This window comes from Ostrinia furnacalis, unplaced genomic scaffold (assembly GCF_004193835.3).
Source record: "Ostrinia furnacalis isolate ACB-3 unplaced genomic scaffold, ASM419383v2 OfSCF7642, whole genome shotgun sequence".
NCBI classification, from domain to species: Eukaryota; Metazoa; Arthropoda; class Insecta; order Lepidoptera; family Crambidae; genus Ostrinia; species Ostrinia furnacalis.
The window spans coordinates 207,538-224,724 of record NW_021137881.1 but is presented as its reverse complement, the minus strand read 5'-3'; positions in this window follow the sequence as shown (position 1 = coordinate 224,724).

Sequence of the window (17,187 nt, the reverse complement as noted above, 5' to 3'; positions counted from 1 at the left end):
AAATAACGACTGTGTTTGCATTTTTTATTTCAGCGATGTCAAACAGCCGCGCCGCAGACTTTCAAAGGTGTTTCAGCAAACGTATTTGAATGTAAAATAATTTTGCAAATATTTCATGTTATAAACTTGATTTAAAAAAATATATGGTCTGAAACTTGTCTTAGTTTCAATTAAAGGCAGCGCTGAACCTGCCTTTATACCATTTCCTAGGATCATGGCAAATATTTTTTATCAAAAATAATTTGAATTTAGCATGGGATTCGGTTGCAAAATACATAATACTTTGAAATATTCGTGAAAAAATACTTATTTCAGATATTTTGGAGTCTCTTTTAAACTTGTTGCATTTATTTTGCTAACTGCTTGATCAATAGAAATATTTTGACGACGACATTGCAGCGATATAACTCCCAGAGTGGGTCTCTATCATAGACGCTTATTTTGAAACGCAGAATGCTGTAAGTATATAATATGTACCTAAACATAGAATTGTGAAATTGCTACACATAAAACCACTTAGTTACTATGTTTTTGTAGGGTTTAATTTAGACCGTCTAGATTTAAAATAACTCTAGCATAATGTAGCTGGAGCGTACAGTATGCCTGCGTTTGCACGCTATTAAATTATTCAGCGAAACACGTGGTGTAATTTCCAACCCACACTTGAAGGGTTAAATTCATCCCTTGTAATTGGGTTGGGGACTAAAATGTGTACATATAAGGGAATCATAGATGATCTCAATGGTTCTAATACGCGTGTAACGGGATTGAGCGCGGTGTTTCTTGTAATTGTGCTAGGTTTGACTATGAATGGATAAATGCTGACAAAGATTAAGCGATCAAGAGATGATTGATGAGCGTGTTTACTAGTTGATGCTAAATCAAAATAATGAGAGCCAAGGCGCTAACCGATTGTACTGGGCACAGAGAACGGGGTATTCGTGAATATGTATGTTTCACTTTGATCCTTCGTTATTTCTTTGTGTTTTGATGTTGACTTCTATGCTACGACATACGAGTAGATAATAATATTAGACTAAGAAGAAGAGGTCACAAGGTCATCTCATTCATTTTATAGTATACCTACTTAGTTCTCTAGTTGCTCTACATTTAAAAAATCTTTTATTTTCGGATCAGCTATGATTTAGATTTCATAAAAGGAAAACTGCTGATGCTGCTGATAGGTAAACATATCGACGCAAGCAGTTTCAGTCCATATTTCTGATGAAGTGATGTACTTTATTGTGGCCCATATAAACGTTATAGTTGACTTGCCAACGTGACGAAAGAGCAGTTTTTGAGATTGCGAGGATCATCGTAAAAGTGTGAAGTGGCTCAGCCGCTCGTAACTGCGTTTATCTGCCGGCCACGATTTGGTCACGCACTTTCGTTACCTTCGACCAGTGTGTGGAAAAAAAGCTACTGCACAGTGGGAAAAGAAAGAAAATAAACAAAACAAAAGAAACAAGATGACTTAGTAGGAGCACAGTCGGATGTTTTAGACTTCCGTTGCTACGCAAGTTTCGAAATAATGGAACCTTTTTGTTTCCCCAAATGCGTCTGTCTTTCCGACTCTCCGCGGTTTAACACACAGACTTGGTGCTAAAAAATTCACAGATCTCGTGCTCGTCATGACCTTTTCTGTTTGGTACATTGAAAATTATTTTTAGGGCGTTTTATATCAAATATTAGGGTACTTAGATACATTGAGCCACCGCGGTAACATAAAGTATAAGTACAAGTGTGTTCAAGTCAATATAAAAATAGGTAGGTAAGGCATTTTAAAGAAAAAAATAATGTCATAAATACTATTAAAACACGAAGAATAATAAAGTCACACTACTAAAATATCACTTAACCCTTTCTTTCTTGGCCTAATAAGTACTTATTATTAGTTATTATTATCTCCCTCCCTATTCTGTGCTTTTATTGAGGTTGATAGATTCCGAGAATAGAATTATGACTGTGTCAACACCATTACCAATTTACCAACCATACCAACAACACAATTTTTTATCAATTATATTTTGATAGATTTTATCTACATCTTTTTATAACACAGTATGAGCTATCTAATACTATAAGGTAGGCTAGCTTTTGCCCACGGCTTCATCCGCGTGAAATCTGGGGGCACGGCAGTGCCCCCACCAAGTCGAGCAAAAAAGCGGCACGGCCCACAGTGGTCCCGATTTAATAAAACATGGACATTGATGCTAGAGGCACGAAAATTTTTTTGATGNTTCATCTCTAGTTATTATTATCTCCCTCCCTATTCTGTGCTTTTATTGAGGTTGATACATTCCGAGAATAGAATTATGACTGTGTCAACACCATTAGGTACAATTTTTATCAATTATATTTTGATAGATTTTATCTACATCTTTTTATAACACAGTATGAGCTATCTAATACTATAAGCACAGAATAAGTAATAGTACAGGTACTAGCTTTTGCCCACGGCTTCATCCGCGTGAAATTTAGTTTGTCACATATCGTCATAAATTATAGCCTATGTGTTATTCTGGGTTATAAACAATAATAAGTATGTACTGTAAAGTTTCATCAAAATCCGTTCAGTAGTTTTTGCGTGAAAGAGTAACAAACATCTAGCCAGACATCCAGACATCCAAACTTTAGCATTTTTATAATATTAGTAAGATAACCTTTTAAGTTTGGTGAAGGGTCGTCTTCAGTAACTAATCTTTAAAAATCGTTTTCGCGTAAAAAAACCATCAAAGGGAGAATCCAAATCTATTAACGATTTTTAAAGAAACTCAGACCAAAGTCCGATAATTTCTACCGTGTATTTTAAGAATACTTACCTAATAAATATCTGTAAATTCGGGGAGTTTAGATTTACCCTGAGGTTTAAAGTTTAAAATTAAAGCGGTTAAGTGTACTGTAAACTTGATCGTTGCGTAATAGCTGTTAAAATTTGAGGATTCCCAATGGCTTAAACTTTTGTTTTTTAAGCACAAATTCAACCAAACTTTGTATGGGTTGAATTCATTTACGTCCTTTGTTCTGACAATATTAATTCTCATTTCTTACTGCGAGATTATTTTGAATTCGGGTAATTAATTGCCGTCATCGTCTTAATAGTTGTATATAAAAGACAATTTGAATATGATTTAATTGGTATACAAGACGGCTTCAAAGTTTGACCTTGTGGTTCAATGAATAGGCACTGTAGCGCCACTCCGCTGTCGCCGCCACGCAATCATGAAAGGTGGGTGATTTACGCCGGATTATGGTTAAGTTGGGATTGTTCCACTACGAAGTTTGTGTACCGGATCAGACGGGAAATTGGACCCCAAGACGCAAGTCGACCGTTCCAGGCTTCTGTTAGGTACACTGGCCTCCCATCTTGAATGCTAATGGTGCTAGTTTACTGCTTATTGCCAACTGTACTGTTAAATAACACGTCTAAAGACTAAATTACATTTCTGCTGAATAGTAAATTGGTATACTCGTTACTCGTAAGTATACTATGGGTCACGTGATGGTAGAGTAATAAAGCATACTTGCTAAGGAGCTCGTATTTTCCTTAACTGTGCAAATTAATATTGCTAACACATTCCTTGGTGTCAGCCTCAGTCAGACAATATAAACCACTCTAACCTCTAACAGTGGCGAAGTTAAATTTCAGATAGGTATATTTTTTACAAACATGCTTCAAGCCGTTATACAAACATGTTTCAATACGTTAGTAGAATAACAGTCTATTGAATATACAGAAATGGTCACCGTAAAAGTTAGACTTACGTTATACCATAAAATCTGATTTTTTATGTATAATATTTGGGCAATAATTAGCAGTATTTTCCCCATCAGCCAGACAGTTTTGAAGGTTCCAACTCCTTGTAAGACAGCTTTTTTAGGGTAGCTCCCAAAGCCACGATGACCCAAACTTCATAATTCACCAACATTATATCCTATATTGGGAGCATACGCTGACAAACTTTCAGCTTTTATAAAATGACGTAGGTCTGGCGTTCACTAGCTCTTAGTCTAATACAAAAGGAGATATACAGCGTTTGTATTGTTTTTATGCAGTAGCATGTACTGACCCCTTACGATACAGTTGGTAATCTGATATTTTAATTTATTCGAGAAACAGTTTGTAAGGCTTTTTATTACCCTTGCAGATAACGAAACGAATGAACATCGGGGAAAATCGAATTACCATATTTCGAATATCAAGATTTACCTTATTTGATTAATTTATGCGACGGCGAAACATTTCATTTTTTTTGAGACCCCGAAAGATAAATCTTAGTTTCAAAACGATGATTGATGAATGGCGGGTGGTTGCTAAAATATAATGCCGACTTGAAAAAAGCTTTAAGATATTAATCTGCGTTATCTAAGCCGTCAAAAGAAGTGCTTTTGCTTGCTTTAAAATTTAAAGTATGATTTCAATAATTACTCTGATTAACGTCAAATGGTAAAAATATTATATTAAGGCAAAAATTACATAAATAAGTAGGTATTAACTAACGGTTAAAGCTCAAACCTGCGACTTAACGTGCTATGGCAAATATATTTTTCACTTCTCCCTGGCATCAGTCGAGTAAATCTCCCAAAATGGCTCAATTATTAACTTTAATGTGAATACTCGTAAGGTCTATCTTTCTTAAAGGCGGGATACTGAAACTGAAACAGTGCAGAACGCANACAGTGCACACCGCAGATGCATTTTACGACAATAGAAATGGTCGCAAGTACCGCAGTTGGATTAAGGAAAACTAAAGTAAGATGCTTTTGTCAATTGAATAAGATATGAAAAAAGTTTGTAAGGTACATATTGACTCCGAATTTCGAAAGATAACATAGATTTTACTCGTATTACTTATTTTATTAAACTTTGTTGATAATTTATTTTTATATCAAAGATAACCAAAACCATTTGTAATGTTATTAATAACTTATAGACCTGTCAAATAAACGTCAAAGTTTAGCTGACCCTTGTTTAGAGCCCTTTGGGTATCCCACGACGTCACTAAGAATATTGTTAGTCGCTAGATGTATGTCGGTGGTAATAAAGGACGATGTAGGTGAACACAATCTTGTAGATATAGTTTTGGTAAATTTAATTTGAATCGCTTGCATTTAAGTTAGTATTTAATATAATTAAATATTGTTCAACCATTAGGTACCTACTTAAGATCGAAACACAGTAGTCGTTAAAATTAAAAACAAAAATGAACTGTAATTCTTATTATTGATATTATAAAATGTAAGTATTTTTAGGTCTCTACACTACCGACAGGTTACCTAATTACGTTGAAAACTAGAATCAGATGTTACACAATGTAAAAAATAATAACATGTTTTATAACCGTACTCTAATTTACTAATAACTCGCTAATGAATATGACATGGTATCTAAACGAAAAAATACTGCACAGCTTGAAAGTCTATGTAGACGTGCTACTTTATTTATATTGTACTAATGAATTATCTAAGCTAAGAGAGCTTCTGCTACTAAATATTCTGACACTGTTATCTTAATAAATCCAGCGCCAAGACTCTACACTAGTTGAAAGATTGATATCACACCTAGGTATTACGAAAACAATTAGGTTATAAAATTCCTACACGTTATATCCTTTAATATTTTCTACTAGTTACAGNCAAAAATCCTTCCTGTACACCTTCGTTTCTCAGCATAAGCGCCGCCGATTGGTGAGCGGATGGAAACACAAAAAGCGCATATTCTGACGCTATGCACATCATCTAACGTCGCTTGTCATACAAGCGACGAAGAAATATCGCCGATGGTACTATTGACCCGTGGTACTATTGTACCCGGTCTCCCCTACCTAATTACGTTGAAAACTAGAATCAGATGTTACACAGTGTAAAAAATAATAACATGTTTTATAACCGTACCCTAATTTACTAATAACTCGCTAATGAATATGACATGGTATCTAAACGAAAAAATACTGCACAACTTGAAAGTCTATGTAGACGCGCTACTTTATTTATATTGTAATAATGAATTATCTAAGCTAAGAGAGCTTCTACTACTAAATATTCTGACACTGTTATCTTAATGAATCCAGCGCCAAGACTCTACACTAGTTGAAAGATTGATATCACACCTAGAAATTACGAAAAAAATGAGGTTATAAAATTCCTACTCGTTATATCCTTTAATATTTTCCACTAGTTACAACTTTTACAGCAGCCGAAGGATCCTTTTTCAGCTTGAGTCTGCCCATCCAAGGTATACAAGAGTGGATTTCCAACTGCCTTAGCTGGTACCCGAATTGTCGCTGCCATATTTAAAGTTATTGAGCTGAAACAAGGTTGTATACCTACCAATGAAATCCAGACAAGGTTAAAGAAGCAAGTCTATTATGTTCAGAACACCACGCCATGCTAGTGACGCCTCCACTCGCGAGTTCTTTTATTGCTAATCGGTTTATCTGATACACTCCGCCGCATGACCGCGGTTGAACTAACTCATAGTAGAGACAGTGACCTCACTACAAACGTTTGTAGATTTTATAAAAAAAAACCCTTGCTGACAAGTATTGGGCATTGACTTTTGTTCCCCGAAAGCTGAAACACATTGTGCTTTAAAGTATGCAATACAGTCAGAAAAGTTCTCGAGTGGCGACCACGAGCCGGAAGACGTAGTGTGGGCACTGCCTGGCAGGCCTCCCACTGAAGGTTGCGGGAGGTGCCTGGATACGGGCAGCATAGGGCCTGTCTTTGTGGAAAACCTTGGGGGAGGCCTTTGTCCAGCCGTGGACGTCATTCGGCTGAAACGAACGAATACAGTCAGACCAATTTTCTACAGTGAAAAAAACAGCACCTATTTTAATTGTTTCAAAACTCCACGCCTTTCATTTCATCACATCTCGTCTCCGTTCCTTCGGTTCGGAAATCTGAATGGTTATTTCAAACACTTCTCTTGTCTCCTTTGCTCTCCACAGTGGTGGAAACCAGTAGGCCTAAGATGCGCGCCGTGATAACTTTTATCGACGTCAAAATGTATGGGCAAAATCGATAAAATGGCGTGATAACCGCTTATCGCTATAGGCCTACTGTCATTAAGTCTGTTGTCCCATGTGTAGGCCGACAAATAAAACTATTCGAGGACTGCCACTGGATGACCCTTCAACTTTCGTAATATTATATTACCCTTATTTTATTACTAACACAGTTAATATTGAACAATTTTGCGTTTGTCTGCGTTGTTCTAAGTTTGTTTAGAAGGATTCTTCAACCTTCTTATCAAAGTCTTAGTGGAGTTGAAAGTTTTAAACGATATTATATCTTAAACTTAGCTAAGTATACCTAGGTAATTATGATGATAATCTTTATAGAAATCCAATATTGATGTTTTAATACCTATTACAAATATATCATTCAAGAAGTTCTCAAATATATCTATCCAAATTGCAGACGTCAGAATTTTCACTTGTAACTTAAGTTCCGTTCACCGCTGACATCCAGAATAATCAAATGGTTCTCTAGATAGAATAGATCGTTCGATGTCTCCCCGATAATCTTTGACAAACCTCTTGTAATGAGTGCTAATTCGAAACTTTACCTACTCTGTCTTTCTCTGTCAATCAAGGAAGAAATAATGTCGTCAACGGTTGTCAACATTATATCTCATAAAAATACACGTGTGTAGGTGTTGAGTAATCTTACTAATGTTATAAACGCGAAAGTTTGAACTCTATCATTTTCAGCCGCATTTCGCGATATCGGGACTTGTTTAATTTTTGTTGTTTTCTGACGTCTCTCTTTGCAGCAGCGTATTTTGGCGTCAGGTCAGAAATTAAAAACAGAAAATTGGCGCGGTACCACGCAGTCGTTACATTCTTTAGTCTCAAAACACAGTGAGCCTATGCTATCAAGTGACACCCACCGCGCGTAGTCCTGAAACTTTTCCTAATGAACATGAAGGCTTATACACGACGCACGACCGTAGGCGGATTCCAACTGGTATTCCGACCCAACCAAATGTATTTTTAATTCGATCGGATTTGCGAGAGTGCCATCGCTCTAATTGAAGATTACTGTATCTTCAGTATTTTTGATGAAAACCTTTTCAACTGTAAACATTTGACCCCTATTTTAAATTACTTTCGGCCGACTTTGATGTTCTTTGAGTTGCGAATATAGTCGCAGTCACAATTTAATTATTAGTCTTTTTGTTTTTCAAACGTTGAGAATTTTTGAACAAAATAAGCTATTATCTGATTAATTTTGAGCCGTATTGTTAAACAATGAGCCTTTATTTACAACGCTACTTTGAATAAACGCTGAAGAGATTAATAAAATAATTTCCAGTTCATAGAACCCAGGCGGTGCACTTTTCAAAGACGCTGGATATAATTAATCGGCTATGAACTTTTCGTCGTGAATTTTTGATATTTCATGAAAGGAATTTTTAATGCTACATCTCGATTGGTCGTGTTTGCGACATTTTTTTACCTTGTCGGTTCGTAAAATAAGGGTATTATCGAAGTATTGTGGTATTAATAAAGATTTCGTCGATTTTCTAGAGCTATAATTCCGGACTTGTGAATTGGACCTAGTGGGCCTGCAGTAATCGATGGCCTTCCGCCTGGATGCATTGCACGCTACACGGCACACAATACCTAATGCAGCTCTGGTTTATTTTTTATCGCTAATTAGGGTTTTTGTCGTAGAGTCTACTGATTACCTACTTGTGACAATGACAATTAAGAAGTTCGAAGTGGTGAAAAAAAGTTTTCATTTTTAGCTAATTACGTCTTCATTTACGGCCACTTAGCTAAAAAGTTTGACATTTTGACATTTATTGTCTGGAAAATTAATTAATTTTCGGTTAATAGTCCAGTCAATGAATGCTTTAACGACGGTGTAGGTAGAGAGAAATCCATGGAACACAATTTCTGATCTCGGGACTTTATTTAGACTAGTTAGGAGGTGAACATAGCAAAAGTCCCCGCCCTTAGCCCTTAAGCCGGCGGGGATAGGGGGGTTTAAAGGTACCACTATTCGGTTTTTCGCTTAATCCTCGGAAACTATGCGTCCTAGTGACATGACTACTATGAACCAAAAAAAGCTTATTCAATTTGCTACAGGTGAGATAGTCAAGTTTTTCTATATCTTGTATAGTTTTCGCGGCATCTGCTCTAGAAGGTCTGTAATATTGGAAATTTTATTTTTGTCTTACATGTTCCCATCAGGAGAAAATCGACTAAATCAACATTGAGCTAATATTCTAGACATGCGGTAGCATGTTAAGCCTAGTTCCAGGGAGGGGACTGCACCGTGCGTATATTTAGACAAACCACTTGGAGCCACTTTTGACTCCTCGTCACTCAAAAAGTACTGAGCATTAACACTTCAAATTTGGCTCATCTGTTGAGACTTGCAAGATAAACTTCAGTTTCAAATTTCATAAATATACCTCAAACGGTTATTTAGGTATTGACGTTCAAAAATCGACATTTAGGGCACTAAAATCTATCTATCACCTGTGAAATATTAAAATTTACTGATTTTTTATTTGTTCCTTTGTATTTACACAACTACCTATCTAGATGCCAAATTTGAACCTTCAAGGTCATCTGGAAGTGGTTAGAATTTGGTCTTATAGGTCAGCCATGTAGATTTTTGGACGTCAATACCTAAAGAACCGTTTGAGGTATATTTATGAAATTTGAAGCTGATGTTTATCTTGTAAGTCTCAACCGATGAGCCAAATTTGAAGTGTTAATGCACAGTACTTTTTGAGTGATGAGGAGTCAAAAGTGGCTCCAAGTGGTTCGTCTAAATATATGCACGGTGCAGTCCCCTCTCTGGAACTAGGCTTAACATGCTCCCGCATGTCTAGAATATTAGCTCAATGTTGATTTAGTCGATTTTCTAATGATGGGAACATGAGATACAAAAATAAAATTTCCAATATTACAGACCTTCTAGAGCAGATGCCGCGAAAACTATACAAGATATAGAAAAACTTGACTATCTCACCTGTAGAAAATTGAATAAGCTTTTTTTGGTTCATAGTAGTCATGTCACTAGGACGCATAGTTTCCGAGGATTAAGCGAAAAACCGAAAAGTGGTACCTTTAAACTCCCCTCTCTCCGGCGGCTCAAGGGCTAAGGGCGGGGACTTTTGCTATGTTCACCTCCTAACTAGTCTTAATAAAGTCCCGAAGTCAAAAATTGTGTTCCACGGATTTCCATCTATAATGCTTTATTGACTGGACTANAATTAAGAAGTTCGAAGTGGTGAAAAAAAGTTTTCATTTTTAGCTAATTACGTCTTCATTTACGGCCACTTAGCTAAAAAGTTTGACATTTTGACATTTATTGTCTGGAAAATTAATTAATTTTCGGTTAAATAGACGTGTCATTTTAAAGTTCATTCTTTCTACGAAATACTCGTACCGCTACACATTTTACTTACGGAACATAACAGCGATACCGTACTTTTTATGGGAATATTTTAGAGGAAAAATAAAGTGACCAAGAAAATGCAATAAGTACATTCTCATGCTTGTCGCTCTGGGCTGATACGCAAGAAAGATTTTCCCTTTTCTGAAGACTTCGAAACATGAATAGCTGATGCTTGTTAGGGGAGCTCCCGCATATTACAATTTAATTTTCATTCATAATCAAGTAATATGATTTATAAAACCTTTTAAGAGCCTTTGTACACTTGGTTAGTAAATGGATGTAATCTACGAGTACCTACTAAGTAAACGCTTCAATCATAATTTATCTTCTAGAGTGCTATTGTTACAGAATATTGTGGCAATTAAGAAATTTACTAAACTTAACATATTATGTAAAGATATTATCCTCGTGAGCCCGGATGTGCCTCACAAGGAACTGAAACTTTGTAGTCAGTAACGCCGAGACATTTTTGGAGGTGATATTTTCGTGAAGACATTTTTGGAGTGAAAGTTTTATTTTTGTATATTTTTTCTATTGAGATGGGATTGAGTATTCGACTATTAAAATTATGATATGATTGAGAAAATTTACCATGAGAACGTTCTGATTTTTAGTTTAGTAAATATTATAATTAACATGAATATTCACTTCACTTCTTATACATTTTAACCTATCATTGGTGTATGTTATAAAACCGATAGTACTTTTAAAAGGACTAATTATGAAACATTAAATAAAATTAAAACAGTTGTACCTTTTCAGTTACATTTATTAATATCATTATTGTATCTTTATGTAGTATTAATTTATTAAGAAGGTTAGATACATTTATGTTTCACTTTAAAGTATAAAATACAATTTATTAACTTTTCCTTTTTAAAGTCTGTAATACCGAATGTTCTTTTAAGAGAAAACATTTTTTTATTATTTTTCACCTAAAATAAGCTCTATGCACTATTATATAGGGCCCCTGAAAATATGAATGCAAAAGAAAATCTCTAACATAGAAATTTTATTACTCAAAGTGCTCGGCGTTTACTACTTCAAATTATTCGTTCTTCTGAAAGCACATTCGGCGATACTTAGAAGTCGACAAAATTTACTCTTCGGTCTTACGAGGTTATGTAAGTATGTAGAAAACACGTCCATAAATCAACGGTAGTAACGTAAAGTATGTTTCCTTATGTTAGNTAAGTATGTAGAAAACACGTCCATAAATCAACGGTAGTAACGTAAAGTATGTTTCCTTAGGTTACAAATAGCAACGATTAACAACGAGCGATTTCTGACTTTACAGATAGAAGTAGGTACGAATCATTAAGCCTAGGCCATATTATGATCCACTGTGTGAACTCCATATGAACAATTGACTATCGTGTACCAACAACAAATAACGCGAAATTTTCGCTTCACGTTTTCACGTACGGGCGTTTCCTCCACTCGTCAATCTTGTTCGATATACATTTGTGAAATTGTGAGCACACATCAGTATCATGGTAGTCGATAATCACTTACTCATTCCATTTAGTAAACGACGGATTGGAGTGAAATGTGGCGTGAATCCTCAACTACCCGTATTCCCTGCGCCGCCGTTCGTATTTGACGAAATGCGATAGGGTTAATTTGCTGTTGGGAAAATTATTTTACGCTGAGAATTTGTTTATTTGCACTGAAAAAATAAGTAACATGCTATTTGGCTCGATTGAATTATTTATTCATAGGATTACATATCTCTACTCTATGCACTTAACACGTTTAATTGGACAGATTATATAACCCGTCGTAAATACAATTTTAATCAGTAATGTTTTTCGGACAACAGGGGCGAAATTCGGAAAAAAACTCATTATATTTGGTTCATTTGTCTCTCATTCACACTGGGATGCGGATGGGATCGAAACCGTTTTGCATTGAGACCTTCGAGCGGAGTTCAATATTCGTTCTTTGTTCCCGACATTTTTTCGCTTTTGTCGTAAGTAGGTATACCTATCTACCTATGCGTTGGTTAAACGTATCTACATCTTCCTACCAACAAGCAACGTTAAGTGAGCGTGTTTGTAGCTCAGGGAACGTGCCTCTTCAAATGTTCACAGACAATTGCGCAAATGTGTACCAGATTTAAGTCTTTTATCCTTTTTGCTGGACGTGCACACTAGACTTATAAAAAGAATACGTAAGAAAGAAGCACTTTAATCCATTAAAAATTTCGGTGAAATCCAATCAATTCTGTCTGATGCACTTGAGAGCTGTGTAAACAGTTTTGTTACGTTATAACGGTGTATTTTCACCCACCTCTAGATAGGCGCGAATCCAGCCCTCAAACTTGATTATCTGAAATGGAATAAGATTATTTGTTTGCCGAAGACCCGTAGAGTCATCGCGGCATCGGCGTGAAGATGCTTTTCGTTTTTAACTTTCGCGTTCCATTACTTTTCTATTTTAATATCACTAGTATTGCATTTATTACAACTGTACCTAACAAAAAAGAAAGAAAATAATTGAATATAGTTGTACAAGTGCACCTAATAAATTATCTAAAATGTTATTTATATTTTAAGCAACCACTAATTCGAAAAGCTTAATTACTCGTGTCGGTAGACGCTGTGCTGCTTACTGAACTCTACAAAACCACTAACGTTTGGATTGCAAGTCCACCTTCTACTTCTTTTCTTCTTATTTTTTTTTCAATAAGACCTCTATTGTACTTGAATAATTTTTCTTTCAATTCTTTGATTAACCTTTGTCTGTGTTTAAGTTTCGCCTGAGGCAGTCACAGTCTTCAAGTGAAATCATATTCTATTATGAACTTGCTACTACTCATGTGAAAAATATTAATTGGATACAGTAAAGTAGGGGGAGGCCTTTGTCCAGCAGTGGACGTCATTTGCCTGAAACGAACGAACGAACGAACAGTAAAGTAGTACCTAACTAAAATCCCCTTTAAAAAGTGTTATGACACTGGTGTGAGCCGGCCATTTGTAAAATCTTTTCATTTTAAATATCGTGTAACAAGAATGGTCGATCGTCAATAAAATTATAAAATTAAGGGATTCTCAGAACACTGTTTTTTCAAGTTTGAAATAATTTAAAAAAGAAAATCTTATTTGTGAAGTGGTATTAACAAAATTAATTGCTAAACCAAGTGAACGGACCAAAAAATCACTTTGGTTTTTTAGAATTTTCTCAAGCTGAATTTTGAGTGAAAATCGAAATATAATTAAAGGGTTGTCTGTCCATTACCTTTAAAATATAAATCAATGAACCAATCTGATGAATTTTGGAGATGGCTCTGGAGGTTCTCTATATCAAAATGTGTCCTATAAGTAGGTATATCGCTAAAGTATAGAACTTGCAGGGGTTGAATTCTATTCTATTCTAGTTCTACTTAGTTGTCATGTTGTCAATCAATCATTTCCTTGGCAATATGAAAACTCAGTCTTTTGGAAATAGCAAATATGTGAAGTTTTCTTGAACGTAAGAAGAAATAGGTACTTTTTACACGCACGACTTTTTTTGTGACAGACTGAATTTCACGCGGGTGAATCCGCGAGAAAAAGCAATAACTCCTATAAATACCATTTCTCATAACTTCCTCTAGTAGTAATTGATATTATTATGTTTGAGCCGTGTCGCCCGTGTGCCGCTCGCTAAGTGGGCTGGTTTGCCGCTCCGGTGGCGCCCTCTAATTGCAGCAGTCAATTTCCGAGTTATACATGTGCGGGTGAGTCGCGGTGTGCTTTTGACTAGTGTAATACGGTCGACTACCACAAGTATGGGGCTGATTTATACGGGCCTATTGAGGAACGTACGAATCTGAGGATAAGGTACCTTAGAGACATCTTTTTTTCAGCAGGTGCAAATGTAAACTTAACATAGTGGCCTCTTTGTAGTTTAAGAAAGTGCGATTTAAATACATAGGTCTTAACCCCACACTAGGAATGACCTGTGTCGTGTAAATGTGTACATAATAAGGGGATTTCAGAAATAATAAAGCAAAAGAGTGTAGGATTTTAATATACTAAGAGCTAGTGAACAGCAGACCTGCTGTATTTTATACTATTGTAGGTACAATTTGGCCTAATAATAGGCTAATAGGTAACCATGGGAACAAATTCCCTGGAGCTTCTTTAATTTAATCGATATTTTACAATTTTCCTAGCAAAAGATAGACATATTCATTAACTCTTATTGCTCGTTTCACACGTTTTGCCGGAGAAGGCTGCTGAAAATGGTGGCAATTGAAATAAATGTGTTCGTTCATTTATTTGATCGTTTCTGGGACCAAAAAGTTATCTACTTTTACTGAAATTTCACTGAAGTGACAGTATTGATTTTAGTCGGTTATTGCTAAGACATAGCGAAGCGATGGCGAGACTTCATTTATTACGAATTTTACTTTTGTCTTAGGACCCATAGTAACGTAAGGCTATTTTAAAATGTAATGGACTATTTCAAAATATCATTCTAACTTAATCATGTATTTTTTCAATAATGTCATTTTAAAAACAATGAAAGCGCTACAGCAGAGCGGACAGTTTTGAAAAAATTTCTTATAAATACCTATGTATAGCTTTACCATAACAATTTATGTCTGTCAGAATAAGTCAGAATAACATAAGCGCTATAACGTGACCTAAGTCCTTTCTGACTCTCCTGGCCCAAATTATATTTATTGTTGGATACCCAACTAGGCGCAGCCTGTTATAGCAATAAGGATATCATTTCCTAAATTTAAATTTCAACGAGCATACATAATAATAACCATGGAGATAGCCCCGAATGAACTACGTATCTACATTTAATTACTTTAGGGGCTTAACCTTATAATTACTTTAGTTAATATGGTTACTTACTTTGAAAGTTGTTCACTATAATTAGGTAACAACTTAATTATTGCGCTGTAAATAGCCTGAAGTGGCGAGTAATTAAACTCGACAATCCTATCAAAGCTAGTTTATGTAGGCATCAGAGTTAAATCTACCTAACAGAAAGTTATTTTATGAATAAAAAGTTAAATTACCATATAAGACGTATGAAAATGTGAACTGTAGAGTTGACTATTTTTTATGGATTCGTCTCTACTATGCATTGATGTTTTAATCTCACTAAGTATTTTGTTGATTTCCGTTTCGTCCTTCTAATTCCGATCATTTCAACCTATATTCTTATAGCATTCGCAGGCAGAATTCGATAAAAATAATGGAGCGCATACGCCTTCATATTTCATGCATCTCTCTTTTCTGCAATATTATGGTCTCTTTTTTTCTATACCTAAATCTATCAAAGTGTGTGCAATGTGGTAAGCGAACCCAGGATCTATGCCTTAAGAAAGTTTAAACTATGTATTAGTCTGTACCAAGATGGTGTTAGTAAAAATTTTGATACTTATCAGCTTCAAGATTTTTTTTTTCATATTTTAGGGGTATGTCGGAGGTAAATCTACCTCCCGTAGCAGTTTGATGCACCGATTCTGGGACACCCTGTATTTTTGAATATCAGGTAAGTAAAGGTCTTTAGAAAACACATTATTGCAATACCTAGCTAGTGACTCAAGAGATGTACAATTTTAGTACGCAAATGTTGGCAACCACTACCAAATATTTAATAACGATTCTGTCAAAGGGTAAGAATAATTCAGTTTCCCTTTGACAGACAGTAATGAATATTCCAATTTTCGTGATAAATGTTTCGAATCAATTCAGAGGACTGTTATTTTCCCGAACGTCGGGAACGACAATAGAATCGTTGGAAAGAACAAACAGAAAGTAAGTAATTTACAATTTGTAATCTTCACAGCTCGTACAAACTCCATTGATGCAGTACATGAACAATGTCTCCAAATCATTGCACAGTTGACGGCACAGATTATGCCCTAAAATGGCAACAGTGTTTATTTTAGTGCGGTCGTATTGTATTCTTCTTCTAAATGTAATATAAAGAGTTGTCACGTCTTTATACTATCCACATTTCTTTAGTTACACCAAAGTTTCCATTTGCCAAAGGAAGCCTTACTTAACTTCGGAAGTAGTGCGGCAACGAATTAATTCGTAACTATTAAGTAAGGCATTGTCACAGGCTCAAACTCACTCCACGTCTTCTATTGTGAAGGATGGACAAATCAAATTATTATTCCTGTCACAAGCCCGTTTATTTAAGCAGCACAATATTCAGTGCTTAGAGGAAATTGTATGAAGTAAATGAAGACATAAAATTAATTAACGTTATAAAACAGCAATACCGAAATGTCTGTTATTTTAGTAGCGGTAGTATATTACCTGAAAGAGCCGAAAGATTTTATGGTAAAGATGGGGATATTTATCGATGTATAAAAGCAAATCCTAAAACGCAGATTTACTGGCTTCATAATTTTACTTCGGCGTCAATAAAAATCAGTGTTGGGTCGGAGGAATCTTCAGCGTCCCCTCCGTAGCCAGCTACGAGCCGTAGCGGCCCGTAGTCGCAGCTCGTAGTCAGTGCTACGACCGCCACTCGCCGCTACGCCCGCCCGTGGCCGCGACGCCCGCGACTCGTACGCGACTTTCACTCGAGTCGTTAATCACATTTTACGAACGTTGTAAAAAATTTATTACTTAATTCGACTTTCTGTTGCGCACGGATTTGTTATTATAGGCCAAAAAGTATGACCTCGCAAACACCTTGTGTAAACTATGTTCCCCAGTTAGATAAAGTTTAAGGTTTCGGATTTCGGTTTTGTTCGTATCTCATTAAGTATCGCCTATAATGAGGCGGAGGCGTATCATGTTT